The sequence below is a fragment of the Sceloporus undulatus genome, chromosome 2 (genome assembly GCF_019175285.1).
Source record: "Sceloporus undulatus isolate JIND9_A2432 ecotype Alabama chromosome 2, SceUnd_v1.1, whole genome shotgun sequence".
NCBI classification, from domain to species: Eukaryota; Metazoa; Chordata; class Lepidosauria; order Squamata; family Phrynosomatidae; genus Sceloporus; species Sceloporus undulatus.
The window spans coordinates 231,311,273-231,328,498 of NC_056523.1; the positions used below are offsets into that span (position 1 = coordinate 231,311,273).

General features: G+C 40.3%; 1 protein-coding gene across 2 annotated transcripts in view; it reads left to right on the top strand.

Annotated features, from left to right (window-relative positions):
• VANGL1 (VANGL planar cell polarity protein 1) overlaps positions 1-17,226 on the top strand; it is a 52,319-nt gene that overhangs the window by 23,305 nt on the left and 11,788 nt on the right. The window lies entirely within an intron of this gene.

Genomic DNA, 17,226 nt, shown 5'->3' on the forward strand with positions numbered 1-17,226 from the left:
TATATGTTGTAATTCTGCTTTATTTCCATCACTAGGGCCTCACACAGTAATCTCCTTAGTTAAGTATTGGAAATTAGTGGTTCTTGGGCCAAATATTCATAATCAGAGAACTTGTTCCCTAGTTACTCTTTGCTCCCTTTGGACCAGAAGAAGACATGAGAGATAGTGAGGGACAGATTATTTCCCCTATGGACTGTTGGGCTATAGAGTCACAAGGAAAATGTACAATGTGGGTTTTAATAGTAACCATGCATTAAAGAGTATGTATTTTCCCTGGAAAACAATTAACCATCCATTATGAAGCCTCTGCCTTGGTCCAGGCCTTGGAGGTAGAGAGGAACTGCTGGACCTCTTACCCTTTCCCGTCACCACTCCCTTCTCCTTCTGTGTTCATGTCTTTTTAGATTGTAAGCCCGAGGGCAGGGAATCGTCTAACTAAAAGATTGTATGTACAGCGCTGTGTAAATTTACAGCGCTTCATAAATAAAGGTTAATAATAATAATAATAATAATAAGTTACTGTGAGCCATAATGATTAGGCATTTAAACAGGAAGAGACATAAAAAAAGATAGTCAACAAGTGCTGTAAAGTACTGAAGGATGCTGCCAGTCTGAGAAGTCCCTCAGGCAGGGAGGCTGGATCCTTTGTGGCCCCACAAGGAGAGGCATGGAGCCTTTGCTAGAGTAGTGATGGGCATTTGACCTCAGAGAGGGTTGTTACTAGTGCGGATGGTGGATGCTGTCCATGTGTATATTGTTGTACACAGTGGGACTTCTTCTCAGAATAAAAGCCTCATCTGAGAGAGGTTTACATTGTCTCTTTGCTCATTCAGAAAGGGAGAGGTGTTTCTCCAGCTCACAAGCTGCTGACTGCAATCACGAAGGTGGAAAATCTAGTGCCAAACGTTGAGGTGGTGCCTCACGCGCTGCGCAACACCATCAAAAGCATTTTAACATGGACCCCCCCCAAAGAAGGGGGTCTTCTGGCACATCACCCCTCCCTCTTCCCATGTCGACCCTTCACATTTGCAGCTTTGACTTTTGCAAATATGATTATTCACAGATTTGATTAATATACTCTCTCTAGGAATGTCTAGGCCCTCTAGCATGACTCTGCCGAACATTGACCATGGTGTCACACTGGAGGCTCTATTGATTCCTAGAGATAGTACCTCTCCAGGCATTTCTTGGTTCTCCAGTGCAATTCTGTGGTCAATTTCTACCTGATGTTAGCAATAGAGTTGCAGTGGAGGACCTAGAAATTCCTAGAGGGGTGTTCTCTCAGGTAAAACACCCCTAAATCCAGCAAATGTGGAAGGCCCACTGTACTCTCCTCTCTCCCTTGCCCAATTTCCTTCTTATTCTTCTTTTCTTCCTCCCTCCCTTCCATCTGCCAAAATAGGGGAGGAGATTTGCTAGACAACAGGCTTGCATATTCTCCCTACTCCTGGTTGTAGTTCAGCAAAATGGCCACTGCTGAGAAATTACCATACCTATCAACACATGTATTAAATTTTTGCTTTTGGTGTTATTGTTTTCTAATTATTATTATGCAAGTTTATAATGTTTTCTATTATTATTATTATTATTATTATTATTATTATTATGATGATGAATGTTCTTGCATTTATTGTAATCCCCGATTATCTTGCATCAGGTTCTGGTTGATATTTCTTGTTGTGATGTGCCTTCAACCTGGCTCTGAGTTATGGTGACCCTATTATGGGGTTTTCTTGGCAATTAGAGGGGGTTTGCCATTGTCTTCTTCTGAGGCTGAGAGTGTGTGAGTTGTCCAAGATCATCCAGTGGGTTTCCAAGGCTGAGTGGGATTTAAACAACAGAGACTGGATGGCCATCTGTTTGGGTTGTTTTGATTGTGTATTCCTGCATGGCAGAATGAAGTTGGACTGGCTGATCCTTGGGCAACCTTCCAACTCTATGAAGCTATGATGATCTATGAGAACTCGCCCTGTTGAGCTTTGTTGGCAGAAGAGAAAGAAAGTAAATAAAGTAATTATCTTGTGTATTGACAATGATGGAATCTTTGCCTAAACAGAGTAACCTTAGGAACTTGTAAAGCTTTAACCAGGAAACTGGCCAGAGTCTTGAAATATTGAGAGAAGCCTGTCTCTGGACAAGGCTACTGCTTGACATAATTTTTCACATGTAATACAATTGGCCCTCCATATCTGTGGATTTTTTTATCCATGGATTCAACCATCCGCAGCTTGAAATTCCAAAAAGCAAACCTTGATTTTGCCATTTTATATAAGGGACACCATTTTACTATGCCATTGCATTTGATGGCACTTGAGCATCCATGGATTTTGTTATCCACAGGGGGTCCTGGGACCAAAGTCCAGTGGATACCAAGGGCCCATTGCCGTTCCATGTGAAATGACAATACCGTTGGAGCAATATGCTCCTGCCTAAGGTTAGCATTTTGACTATTATTAGGATCAATTTAATTGCTAGACACTCTCCAGTCTATTAACAGTCAGTACTCCATATCAACAGATTTTTATCTACAGATTCAAGCATCCTCAGTTTGAAAATATTTTAAAACTATATAAATTCAAGAAAGCAAACCTTGAATTTCTTATTTTATATAAGGGACACCTTCTTACTATGGCACTGTATTTAATGGGACTTGAGCATCTCTGGTCACCCTGGGTTAGATATAGGATGTTCATTTTAGAACTATCACCTCATAGTTGCTTCACTCAGTTTCATTTGCTCAAGGAAGGCATGCTGAATTGCTGATAGTATTCTCTAAGGCCACTCCTTTAAAAACAAACAAACCTATTTTCTCCCCTTTTTGGGAAGGAGGATTCAAGAGGGTGGTTCCAGGATGATTCATTCCAGGATGATGCAGATGATGCAGATTTTAAATAAATATTTAAATGTGGGTTCTTTGTTGGATTTGAAACAGACAACACACTGTAGTTGCCATGTTAGATAACTTTTGCCATTAAGTATTAGATAACCTTTGTATTTTGATTGTTTTGGATTTCTCAGGCTGCAATATCCTTCCAGGTCACTTGTTGGAAACTGGAGTGTAAAATATTGTGCTCCAGTGCTTCTGCTTCTGAAAAGTAGGTTTCAGAAAATAGAGCTGGGGCAGTTTTTCCTGGCACCCTGCTACTATTCTATTGAAATTTTTGGTGTTGCTGTCCTTGCCCCATGCAAAGCTAACTTCCGCTTTCTTAAGATATCTCAAGACGTCCCTATATTGTTACATCAGGAAAAAAAACTGTTAGGTGCTAGCTATATATAATCTGCCAGTTTTAGTCCAAATGAAAGGGTTGGTGGTAGAAATCCCAAAGAGTTAAGTCCCAGACTATTAGCTGCCTCTTTTTAAAGTTTCCCCTCTTGCAGTAAAATTTGGTATCTTCAAATACAGGAAACCTATTCAGGGGTAGCTGTGTTGGCCATATAGCAAAATACAACAAAATACAAAATCTTGACAATTGGAAAGTTTTACCGTACCATTTTGTGGATTTTGTTGTATTTTGCTGCTTGACCAACACAGCTACCCCTGAATATGTTTCATTAGGAAACTTGTTTTAGCATTTAAGTTTATCACACTAGGGAGATCCCGCTGAAAACGGGATTTAAACTAGATTCGAATTTAAAGAAAACTTGCAAATGCAGGAAGTTTATCACACTAAATGACCCCCAAAGTAAAATCACACAAAGTTAAACTGAACATAAACCTCTTTTGCAAAGCAAAGTACAGAAGCAAGAAAGCATTATTATTATTGTGTCCCTATCAAGAGAAAAATGACATCTTTTTACTTTTGGGAAGTTCCAAAAGTTAAAAGCTGCTAGTTTTCTCTGCTTTGCATTCATTTTAACTGTGTTATTTCACTTTAACTGTGATGTTGTCTGATAAACTTAGGGCATTTGCGGGTTTTTGTTTTTGCTTTAAATCTAGTTTAAATCCCACTTTTCTTTGAGATCACTCCATTGACCAGTTTATGGCCTCCCATCATTTAAACTGTTTTTTATTTTTTAATATGCAATGTTCCTGATCTTTGGATCCCTTTAAGTCCATTCAGGCTCCCAGCCTGTGCCAACCTTCATGTTCAACAGAAAGATTTGTGAAGCAGTGGCATGAGGGGGATTGCATTGCGGGTTTAGATGCATTTTAGTTCAACACCTTCATAGATTTAAAGAAACCAGTGTTTGCAACCAATGGGCACAGCAGCTCTTCCGTTTTCTGGTGTGAATGTATGAAGACCTTGGTTCATTGCACTTCTTTTTCCTGGAGTTCATGCTAAATCATTGTAGGATTTCATTTATGTACAGCTTCCTTCTTTTCTTTTAATAGAAAATACTGTTAATACAGAAAATTAAGCTTGCCTGTGGTACTTGCAAAGATATACGTATTGAACTAACTCACACCATGCACAATTATGTTAAAACTGGGGGGCAAGGGCAGGACACTTACACAAAATGAAATAATTTGAAATTTAAACAAATAAATACATCTTTGCTAGTAATGAGCAGGTGGGTGGTATGAATGGCATGCCATGCTGAAACTGAACTGGTTTCAGAGCCCCCATCAACACCAATGGAACAGAGCCATCATTCTTGATGTGGACTAATGGTTTAATTTGGCAAGCTGTGCAATGCAGTTTAAGATTGTGGAGAAAGAGAATCCCATTAATTGGATTTCTTTCTGGTGAGGCTTTGGGGTATGTGGATTTCTTCCCATTATTGCTGAATTTTACACTTAGCTCTTGCTATTTTATTAGGATTAACTCTTGCTATTTTAGTTAACCAGTTAATCAGAAAAAGGAGAGGAGGCACCTAGGAAGTATCATGATTTTAATGGAAGCTAACATACTTAACGTAAACTTTCCCCAAAGGAACACTTCTATTTTAACCAAGTTAATTACTGAATCATAATTTCTATTAAGCAGTTATGTAATAGAAAGCTGAGATCATAGAAGATTTTGATCTTTAACACCCTCCTGCTGTATAAATTCATCCATTCCTTTGGTTTGGCCTAAGAAGCTACAGTTGTGTCCTCTATCCATAGAATCGTAGAATCATAAAGTTGGAAGAGACCACAAAGGCCATCCAGTCCAATTCTACTGCACAGGAACACACAATCAAAGCATCCCCAACAGATGGCTGTGCAAATTCTGTTTAGAAACCTCCAAAGAAGACTCCACCACCTTCTGAGGGAGCATCTTCCACTGTCAAACAGCTCTTACTAATAGGAAGTTCCTCCTAATGTCTAGGTGGAATCTCTTTTCCTGTAGTTTGAATCCATTGCTCTGGGCCCTACTCTCTAGCTTCAGAAAACAAGCTTGCTCCATTCTCAACATGACACCACTTCAGATATTTAAACAGGGCTATCATATCACCTCTTAACCTGCTCTTCTGCAGGCTAAACAGACCCAGCTGCCTAAACTGCTCCTCATAGGAGTTTGTGGTTATTATTATTCACCATTTTGGTTGTCGTCTTCTGGACATGCTCTTGCTTCTCAACATCCTTTTTGAATTGTGGTGCCCAGAATTGGACACAGTATTCCAGGTGAGGCCTGACCAAAGCAGAAGAGAGTGGTATTATTAATTCCCTCGATTTAGATACTATGCTTCTGTTGATACAGACTGTTGGTAATACATATAATTTGGTGATTAAAGGTATGCAAAGGGATCGTGTAGCACCTTTGAAACCAACTGTGTGAAAGGAGTTGTAACATAAGCTTACATAGACCTGGTCTGTTTTCTCAGATGCATGGTTTCAACTGATGTCTAGAAAGAACTTTTATAACTAGACTCTATGAATACCCCTAGAAATGCAAAACCTGTGGTTATGGTGGTGAAGTGACAAGTTAAGCTGTAATGATGATCATTGAGGGACAAGGGCAGGAGGGAAAATGTTGCCTGAGGCCAGGGTGGGTGGATGACCATATGAATGGTGAGTTTTGAATTGTGTGTGCAGGCTGGGAACCAGAAAAGGAGAGATGTTAAAACTGGCTAAAGTGTCTTGTGTTATAATGTGTGTAGTATGTCAGGAGAGACTGGTAACCAATTTTACCTTTATTTCTGTGTGTGTTCAGTGCCTTCCAGTCTGGGATGGGGGGAGACTTGCTATGGCTGCCACAGCAACCATTTTTCTGATGGCTCCCATGTTGTTGTTGTTGTAATGTGCCTTCAAGTTGTTTCTGACTTATGGCGATCCTGGATTTTTCTTGGCAAATTTTTTTCAGAGGGGGCTTGCCATTGCCATCCTCTGAGGCTGAGAGCATGTGACTTGCCCAAAATCACCCAGTGGGTTTCATGGCAAAGCAGGGAATCGAACCCTCACTTCCAGAGTCACAGTCCAACACTGACACTACTGACACCATATTTTACAATTTCCCAAATCTCCTGTTTACTCGAATGTATAACTTGTCTAGATTATCTGTAGTATTCTTGGGACCAATTTGAATGTAATTCAGTATCTCACTAACCCCCACAACCCAAACACACACAGGTTTTGCATTTCCAGAGGTATTCATACAGTCTAATTATAAAAGTTCTTTCTCAGCATAAGTTCAAACCCTGCATCCAAGAAAATAGATCTTGTCTACAAAAGCGCATTTCACACAGTTGGTGCAAACGTGCTACAAGATCCTTTTGCATACTTTTAATCATCAACTTATATATACAGTCGGCCCTTCTTATACACAAATTTTTTTATACATGGTTTCAAGCATACACGGTTTGAAAATGTTCAAAAAAGTATAAATTTCAACTATCAAACCTTGATTTTCCATTTTTATAAGGGACACCATTTTGCTATGTCATTATATTTAATGGGACTTGAGCATACACAGATTTTGTTATACGTAGGGGATCTTGGAACCAAACCCCAGTGTTTAACAAGGGTCCACTGTATTACCAACAGGTTGTATCAATAGAGGTATAGTGTCTATATCGAAAGAAGTAATAGTACCGTTCTATTCTGCTTTGATCAGACTTCACCTGGAATAATACTGTGTCCAGTTCTGGGTACTCTTTCATACATTTCTCGGCCAGGGCAGCAAAAATCCTAGTTACTTAGGGATTCTGAAATATTGTCCCCATTCTGTGAGATGTTTTGATTGAGCCTCCCTTGATGTCTAACTGCCTTGAGGTGTGAGACAGATGTAAGCCTGTGCATAGGTGCATGCAGCCGGATGGGAGAGGAAGCATTGGTGTGACTTGTAGTTTATATAAATATTTTCTCTGAATTTGTTGTTAATGTTCCAACTTTAAGGTTCCATGCTTGTCTTCCCAATACTGACAGTTGGTGGTTTGGCACTTAAAATAACAAGCTATTGAGTGGCAAAAGGATTTTGGCACACTCTGGATACATCTTTGGAACCTTTTTAAATGTTAGAAACAGCTTCCGCAGCCAAAATGTTTCTTGAGCTGAAGGAATGGATGCTAGTTTAAGTATCAAGACAAAAATGTGTAAAAAATGGAAAAGTGATTTTGATCAAAGGTTTCTTGTCTCCTTAACAGACTTCCTCACAACTACTATTGAAACCTATTTATTTATTTTGATTATAAGAGCTTCAGAATGTGTTTAAATCATTTCGCAAGCTTCACGTTTACCCTGACAAAAGCACAAAACGTTTTTTCCTGGTGATTGCATTCTTCTTCTGTACCCCTCATAATAAGTAAATTAGAAAGTGCATTCTTGATTTATAAGCAGTGTCACTTGGTGACGGTTGCTTGCAACAGATACTCTGGCACAGCTTGTTCTCATCTTTGAAAAAGCAAAGGGTGCTCTTGAATCTTGACACAATACTTTGAATACTTAAGGGCTGCTTCTCTCTCTCCTGGCCCACCAGGATTTCAAAGAGGAGTCTGGCAAATAATTTAATTTATTTAAGGCATTTCTATGCCACCTTTTTGAAACCAACCAAGGAAGCAACAGCAGGATGACATGACATCAGATGTCATAACTGCAAAGGAGGACAAGGCACTAAAAATGAAGGGCATTCTGGAAAAATTGAAGACATTACAAAGTAAAAGCTACAAATACTAACATAAATGTATATTAGTTATGCTCAAAATGGAGGACATTTTGAAATTCCTCCTGTACAGCAGGTGGAAATGTAGGGCAAGTGCTGGAAAAGAAGGGCACCTGTTCACCCTGAGCAATGCCTCTTCCCATCTTTCTTATTTCCATGCAGCTGCAATAAAATAATGGCTACATTGCCTGTCCAGAGATCTGTTTTCTCAAACATCTTGCTTTCAAAGTTCTCTGTGCGTGTTTACGTAGTCTTCTGTGTAAATGGCACTCCTACATCTCCAAATCTTCTTAGTATTCTAGCATTTTGGATTACTTCTGAACATTACATTACATGGGGAAGTGGGGATGACTGGAATTACCAGTACTTCTAGCAACAGGCTTCCACAAATTCTCAGCTTCTGTGTTTCTTAAGGGAAGAGAGGGGAGATAGGAGAAAGACAGTTCAAAGAAGTGGGGAGATTTTGTGCCCAAGGCTTTTTGCCACTCCAGGTGCCTAATGCCATTTGTTAATTCAATTATTTTATTTATTTACTTCACTTCTGTGCTGCCTTTTACCCAACAAGGGACCCAAGGCAGCTCTCAAATCAAAACATTAATAAACATTTAAAAATAATAAAAATTATCTAATCAAAATAGTATAAAATCAGTATTTTGAGACGACACAGGAGCACACACATGTTACATCGTGCTTTGACATGACTCTTTCACTAATTTTACCACCAAAGCATCAGGGGTTTATTTAGTCATGGTGAATGAATGTTGCTGTACCGCTTTGCCCACATGGCATTGACTAATCTGAAGCTATTTTGAAGGCAAATTGGAAGTCTGCACTTAAACCTCCTTCCAAAACAATAAAGCAGCACATCCAGTATTTGTGGTGTGTTTTGGTAAGTTTGGCTTGATTAATGTTACTGACCATCTAGTGAATGGCCATTGAATTTGCGTGTTCAGAGCCACCAGTATGCTAATGATGGTTGTTGATGTGTGTCTTCAAGTAGCGTTTGACTTATGGTGTCTCTTGGGCAAACCTACCATGGTTTATTATTATTATTATTATTATTATTATTATTATTATTATTTTGCAAGATCTGTTCAGAGGAGGTTTGTCCTTGCCTTCCCCTGAGGATGAAAATGTATCCAGCTCTACTTTTCTTTTCTTGTTGTGTGCCTCCAAGTCATTTTTTTTTACTTATAGTGACCCTAAGGTGAACCTATCATTAGGTTTTATTAGCAGGTTTCTTCCGAGGAGGTTTACCATTGCCATCCTCTGAACCTGAGAAAGTATGACTTGGCCAAGGCCACCAAATAGATTTTTATGCTTGAGCAAGGCATATTTTCTACTGATCTCCAAAGGAAGCTCTTTTGATTCTAAACCATTGTCTGGCATCAGTAAAGGGTTGGATGAGGGCAAACAAATTAAAATTCAATCCAGTCAAGACAGAGCTGTTCCTGATCAGGAGCAGATCAGAAAATAAGCATTTAACATATGCTGGATGAGTTACATTCTTCCTGAAGATGCAGGTTTGCAATTGGGTATACTCCTGTACTTAGCATCGCGCTTGGAGGTTTCTGCAGCAACCAGGAGTGCTTTTCCATGCTTAAAGCAAATGCTCTCATTGCACCCATTCGTGGAGATGCCTGATCTAGCCACGATGGCCCATGGCTTGGTGACATCCCACTTGGATTACTGAAATGGGCTCTTCGTGACAGTGGCATCACTAGGGAGTATAGGGTGTGTGCACCACATCAGGTGACACCACTGCTCCTCAAACATCTGCATTTCAGTAGAAACGGGCTGTATTGGTGAAGAGATTGGGTGAGTGGGGTGAGCATCACTGGGAGGAGAAAGGAGAGGCCCCATTTTTTTAAAACTAAAATTTAAAATTTCAATATTTAATTTTTTAAAATTAATTTGTTGATCAAAGGAGTGCTTAAATGCTGGTACTGCAGCCACAACGTTGTAAGTTCGATCCTAGAGGAGGTTATCCAAGATCCACTCATCCGTCTATCCTTTTGTAGGTCAGTAAAATGAGTACCCAGCTTGTTGGAGGCAATTGGCTTACACATTGTAAACTGCTTAGGGAGTGCTTAATTCACTGATAAGCGGTATAGAAATGTACTTGCTATTCCTATTGCTGTGTTTTGATTTTATTACATTTTCTTTAAAAAAAACACATTTTACCAAATTTTCACTGTAACCACATGGAACTACAGTATGTACATGTAAACACATTTATTCTGTGTGTATGAGATTGTAAAGTAAGGGTATCATTTTAATTTTGCTTGTTTATGTCACAACTCTCACCAATACATGGGAATTACCATTTATGAGTAAATTAGTACAAAAAACATTACTAAGGATTCTGTATGGGTGTGATATGGGAGAAGGTCAATGGGAGAGGACACCATGAGTTCCCGCACCGGGTGACACCAAAACCTAGTGATGCCATTGCTGCACAGGACTGCATTGGAAGAGTGTTTGGATACTTTGGTTTGTTCAGTGTTCAACACCCAGAGTGCTGGGATAACCTCAACATTTTGAAGAATTTCCTGACGTTAAGAGCTGTTCAGCAGTGGAAGACGTTCCCCCAGAGAGTGGTGAAGTCTCCTTCTTTGGAGGTCTTTAAACAGAGGCTGGATGGCCATCTGTTGGGGGTGCTTTGGTTGTGTCTTCCTGCATGGCAGAACGGGGTTGATGGTCCTTGAGGTCTCTTCCAACTCTATGATGGAGATCACAGAACTCCTTTTGCAACAGTAGCTCCATAGACTGTTTGCAGACACAATTTACAGTGCCGCATATGACCTATACGCTTTAGGTCCAGACTATCTGATGGATCGTGTCTTCCCAAATGAACCTTCCTAGAGCCTGAGATCCTCAGGAGAGGCCCTTCTCTCAGTCCCATCACCTTCACAGGGACAGTTGGTGAGGACTCAAGAACAGAACCTTTTCAGTGACTGCCCCTGAAGTCTAGACTAGTGGTCCCCAAACTGTGCTCTTTAAGGGATTTTGGACTTCAGCTCCCAGAATCCCAGACTATTGGCCAACATGGTTTACGCTTCTGGGAGCGGAAGGGCACAGTTTGGGGACCACTGGTCTAGACTCTGGAAGGCTAGACTTTGCTATTCTTCCATTGGCAGGTAAAGACTTATTTATGCCAACATGCTTTTAGAACTTATGGTTTCTAAAGAAAGTTCTTCCAAATTGCATTGCATTGTTTTCGTCGAACTGTTTGTTAACTGGTTTTTCTCCCTTAGAGTGTATGCTTTAAGTTGCTTTAATTATGTTGACCCTGGCCCAAAACACATGGGAGAAACGATCCAGTTTGAGACTGCTTTAACTGCCCTTGCTCAATGATAGGAAATCCTTGGGAATTATAGTTTGTTGTGGCACCTGAACTCTCTCACAGAGAAGGTTAAATGTCTCACAAAACTACAGTTCCTAGAATTCCCTAGCATTGAGCCAGGACAGCTAAAGGGGTCTCAAACTGGATTATTTCTGCAGTGTGTTTTGGACCCTTTATATGCTTTTAGTTATATTGGAGAAGAGCCAGTGTGGCATTGGACTATGACTTTGGAGTCTAGGGTTCAAATCCCTGCGCCACCATAGAAGCCCACTAGGGAAGTCACCCTTTCTCAGCCTCAGATGAAGACAAAGGGAAAACCTCTCTGAATCAGCGTTACCAAGAAAACCCTGTAATAAGGTCACCGTAAGTCAGAAACTACTTGAAGGCACACAACAACAGCTATGTTTTACTTATTTAAAATTGCACGCCCCTTGAGCATCAATTTTTTTAGGGGAAGCAGGGCATAAATAAAGTTAATAATATGAATATATTAACAGTTGGTTATGGAGACAGGAAAAAATCAGATCAGATGAATAATCTAATCAATCAGTGTCCCTAACTTGGTCAGCCTTACCTCTTAGTGCAAAGATAGACAAATCCAGTGAATACAGAGGAGATCTGAACAAGGAGGAGGAGTCTAGATCTGAATTCAAGGGATCTCATTTTTTAAAATATCTTTATTAAACAAAAACTTTCCAGAAATAAATCAACATATAAGACAACACTACAGTAACCTACCAAACTACACACACCTGCATACTACATATATTAATAAACCACACAAATTGATACAGAAAAAAAGCAAAAAACAAATGACTTCCAACTTACCCGCTAATGGTTGTTATTATCAAACTGTTCTACTTCATCTAGATAGATATATAAATTACATTTCTGTCATTCAGGCTACTACTTTTCAAAACCTAAAATATGTTATTTCACCTCATTAATTTAGCATAAAATTAATTCTCAACTCCTATTCCTTCTTAAAAGTATTTAATGAACTTTCTCTAATCGAGTTTGTCAGCTTATAATTTCAACACATTCGTTCATTTTTTTGTTGATAATACGTAACATGGCTAACACTTGCCTTTGATGGCAAGGAAAATCTGAAATGAATGTGCCTGCGTTCTTCTGACTCGTGTTTGAGCTGGCCAGAGAAAACCCACTTGATGAGTACATAAGCTTGGAGGGACTTTGGGAATGCAATGTGTGCTGCAAAAAGGCTGCGCCACACTCTTTGAAGTAGAACATACTCCACCCAAAAACCAGAAGGAAGGAGCCAAAGCAGGGATGGGCAAACGGCTGTTTTTGTGACCCTTGTTGGCCTTTCTGAACTCCTCACACTGCTCTTTTTCTGACGGAGTGAATTGACTCGCTGGGAAGATGGGATTCACTCTTTAAATAGGTTGCAAATGCCTTCCCCCTTTCTCCATACTTTTTAACTTTGAAAAATGAAACTTTTTTTCCTAACCAGAACTGGACTTCAACAAGGCATGTCTGAGATTGGGTTTGGGTTGGGTTTCATCAAGTTTGTGCAGCCCACAAAGGTCACGGGGCAGAAAATTTCATATCCTCCACAGTTCTCCATCCCAGCTACAGTGTCCCTTTTGTGGCCCAAATGACAGAACAGTAACACACCACAACATTCAGGAATCCTGTTTTCTTGCCATTCCATTCATTAGTTTAACCCTTTTGGGGTTCCCCCTCTCCACTGGCCTGATTTCTGTTCTTCATTTACACTCAGTTATGCTTGTTTAAATAAACAGTGGGCCTGTGTGGGAAGGAAAGGGTGTGTGTGTGTGTGTGTGTGGCTCCCATTCCTTTATGGTTCCTCGTGTGGAGCCAACAAAGCTGACATACAAAGGGTGGTGCTTTCCCTTGATGTGTGCAGAAACATTTGGTAATGCTGCCCCAGGGATCTCTTTCTAGCATGTGCTCATTCTCCAAATTGTTGTGACCTTTCTGGTTTTCTCGTTGGTGCCATCCATGTAATTAAGGCTTGCGCCTCTCTGCTTGATGATTTCAGTTGTTTTCTCTCTTAGAAGGCAAAGGGAGGCGAGAGGGAAATGACTTTTGTCTGCATGAAACAGCAGCAAGTCTGGCAATTGGAATCATTCACAGTTTGTTTAAAGTAGTTGTGAGGCATCCTCCCCTACCTCAAAAGATGGTTAGTGATTTCTTATACCTTGGATCAAACATTGTTCAGAACAGAGACGGCAGTAAAGAGATAAGTCCTAATAGACCACAGGTTGAACATGAGTCAACAGTATGATGCAGCAGCTAAAAAAGCTAATGTGGTTCAAGGTTGTATCAATGATCAAGGGGAGTGATAGCATCACTTTAGTCTGCCTTGGTCAGGCCTCACCAATAATACAGTGCCCAATTCGGTGCAACCACAATTCAAAAAGGATGTTGAAAAGCTGGAGCATGTCCAGAGGAGGGAGATCAAAATGGTGAGAGCTCTGGAAATCATGAGGAGCAGCTTAGGAGCTAGGTATGTTTAGCCTAGAGAAGAGAGAGGTAAGAGGTGATAATATGATAGCCCCATTTAAATATTTGTAGGGGTGTCATATCGAGGATGGAGCAAGCTTGTTTTCTGCTGCTCCAGAGAATAGGACCTGGAACAATGGATTCAAACTAGAGGAAAAGGGATTCTACATTAACATTAGGAAGAACTTCCTGACAGTAAGGGCTGTTTGACAGTGGAACATGCTCCCTTAGAGGGTGGTGCAGTCTCCTTTGAAGGTTTTTAAACAGAGACAGGGGGGACCATCTGTTGGGGGTGCTTTGATTCTATATGTTCTTGCGTGTCATGGGTTGAACTCAGTGGCCTCTTGAGGTGTCTTCCAAACTAAGGGATTCTATGATTCTAAAACAAAGAATTGGAAAGGCAGCCATGAAAGAGCTAGAAAAGAGCCTTAAGAATAAATTGAGCACTAAAGTTAGAATTGTCCAAGCCATGTGCTCCCCATCGCAATGTATAGATGTGAGAGCTGGACAGTGAAAAAGATGGATAAGAAGAAAAATCTGTTCATTTGAGATGTGGTGCTGGAGAAGCGTTCCACAGGGTCACTATGAGTCGAGGTCGACTCAAGGACAGTTAATAATAAGCTAAAGAACAAAAGCTAAAACTAGGTGAGAAGGGATAACTGTTCCTACTGCATTTAATTTCACACTCCTTTTCACACACAGGGCACTATTGCTAGGTCAAATACCACCTCTGAATAGGGCATAGTTTAGAGTAGGATAGAGGGAGCATGGGTGGCTGGGAGAGGTTGAAACAGCTTGACTTAGTGTTGCTGCTGTACCCAGTCCTTCCCCACAATCCACACAGGGAGAGCTGCCTTTAAACGTGAAAAGAACTCATCCCTTTCCAGTTGCAAGAAGTTGCATGTGAGGTAACTGGGTAGGGAGCGCTGGAGCATCTTGCAAATAGAAATGTGCTAATGCATAGTCTTGCTGGAACGGTCACTCAGTGTCCAACAGTGTTGGAGTTACAGCAGAAGAGTTTTATACATTTTTAGCAGGACAAGACTGTGATAAATGGGATTCCCTTCATTTATGAGAGCCTTCCTCCCAGATAACAAAAAGTTAAAAGGTATAGTACATTTTAATGAAGGCTTACATCACAGCTGATGAGATGTCAACTGTGCAATGAGATGGGCAGTTGGGGAGAAGCACGAACCTTCGAGATGGTTCTTGTGGGAGAGGTTTTAGACAACCATGGCTGTTGCAGGGGAGGCAGAATTCTTTAATGGTCTACCAGTATCTATAATGATGTATATAATAGTCTAGGGGAGTGCTACAGAGAGTAATTACTATATACTGTTGTCCCTCCGCATTTACTGGTGTTAGGGGTGAAGGACCCCAGTGAATATGGAAAAACCACAAATAAAAAACACTATTATTTTTACCCAATAGAACACCTCTGTAGGAATCTCTAGGTCCTCCAGTGCAACTCTATGGCCAACATCTGCCAGAGGTTTATCGTAGCATGATGCTGGAGGACCTAGAAATGCGTAGAGAAGTGTTTTCTCTAGGAACATCTAGGTTCTCTATGGTCACCTTCCAGCAGAATTGCACTGGTAAACTTAGAGATTCCAAGAGAGAACATTTATCAAAACCACAAATAATCAAATCCTCAAAAGGATATACAGTCGGCCCTTCTTATACACGGATTTTTTATACATGGATTCAAGCATACACGGTTTGAAAATGTTCCAAAAAAGTATAAATTTACCTTGGTGTTCCATTTTTTATTAGGGACACCATTTTGCTATGTCATTATACTTAATGGGACTTGAGCATACACGGATTTTGTTATACACGGGGGATCTTGGAACCAAACCCCAGCGTATAACAAGGATCCACTGTACACAGATTTTTCATACACGATTCAAGCATCCACGGTTTGAAAATATTCAAAAGTATAAATTTCATATATCAAACCTTGATTTTACATTTTTTATAAGGGACACCATTTTGCTATGTCATTATAATTAATGGGCTTGAGCATACACAGATTTTGTTATACACAGGGGATCTTGGAACCAAAACCCAGCGTATAAAAAGGGTCCACTGTTAGTCACCCTGGGTTGACCTATTCACAGGTCACTCTTATCAAAAAAGGAACCAACCCCTGGTGAAAAGTAGAAGCATAATCCTTCCTTGGAGAACCTAAAAGAAGCACCAACCCCCTTTATTTGTCTCATCCACCCTTCCTTTAGTGTAAGCACAAACATTTATGCCTGCCAGAATTTTCTAAGTTCTTCAGCATCATTTTCCTTTGCTTTGTCCTTTACATCCTTGGTTGTGTGTATGTGTGTTGTGTGCTGTTAAGTCATTTCCAACTTATGGTGACCCTATCATGGAGTTTGTTCAGATTTGTTCAGAGAAGGTTTACTGTTGCCTTCCTCTGCATTTGAGAAAGTGTCACTTGCCCAAGGTCATCCAGTGGATTTCAATGGCCAGGTGGGAATTGAACCCTGGTCTTCAGAGTTGTAGTCCATTGCTCAAACCACTACACCACACTGGTTTTACATCTTTTGTTATTTGCCCCTAAGTTTTCCCATTGACTTATCCACGGGTCATATCAAAATCCATAATTTAGGCCCCAAAACCTGCCTTCGTCTTATACATGAGATCACCTTATAGTTGAGTAGATAACAGTAGGACAAATTAGGGAGGCCTTTAGTCTACCTAATTGAGGAGAACCTGAGGAGATACATGGGTAGTTGGGTGGACTCGGGATTTATTTATGTATTTATTTCATTTATTTTATTGGGAGAGAGTTTAGTGTCTGGAGTGAGTGGGTTTTGTGTCCCAGGATAAGAGATTTGGGACTAATACTGCCTTAGAAAGAGAGAACTATGGTTTGAAAGAGGGTTCTTGGTACAGTGGTCCCTCCACATTGGCTGGGGTTAGGGATGAAGGATGCCTGTGAATGTGGAAAACCCGCAAATAAAAAAAAACACTGTTCTTTTTACTTAAGAGAACACCTCTCTGGGAATCTACAGATCTTCCAATGCAACTCTTTGGTCAACATCTGCCAGAATGTGATAACAGAATCATGCTTGAGGACTTACAAATGCGTAAAGAAGTGCTTTCCCTAGGGACTTCTAGGTCCTCCAGCACAACTCTATGGTCAACTTCTGGCAAAATTGTGTTGGAGGACCTTGAGATTCCTAGAGAGAACATATTAATCAAATCCACAAAAGTCAAAGCCGTAAATGTGGAGGGCCAAATGTATTCTGAGGTTCAGACCACACCTTCACTTTGTGTTCAGGAATGTTACTTGTCTTTTAGCATTACAAGTTTGCCTTCCTGTGGAATATCTCTCTGTGTATAGGTGGGGAGGCT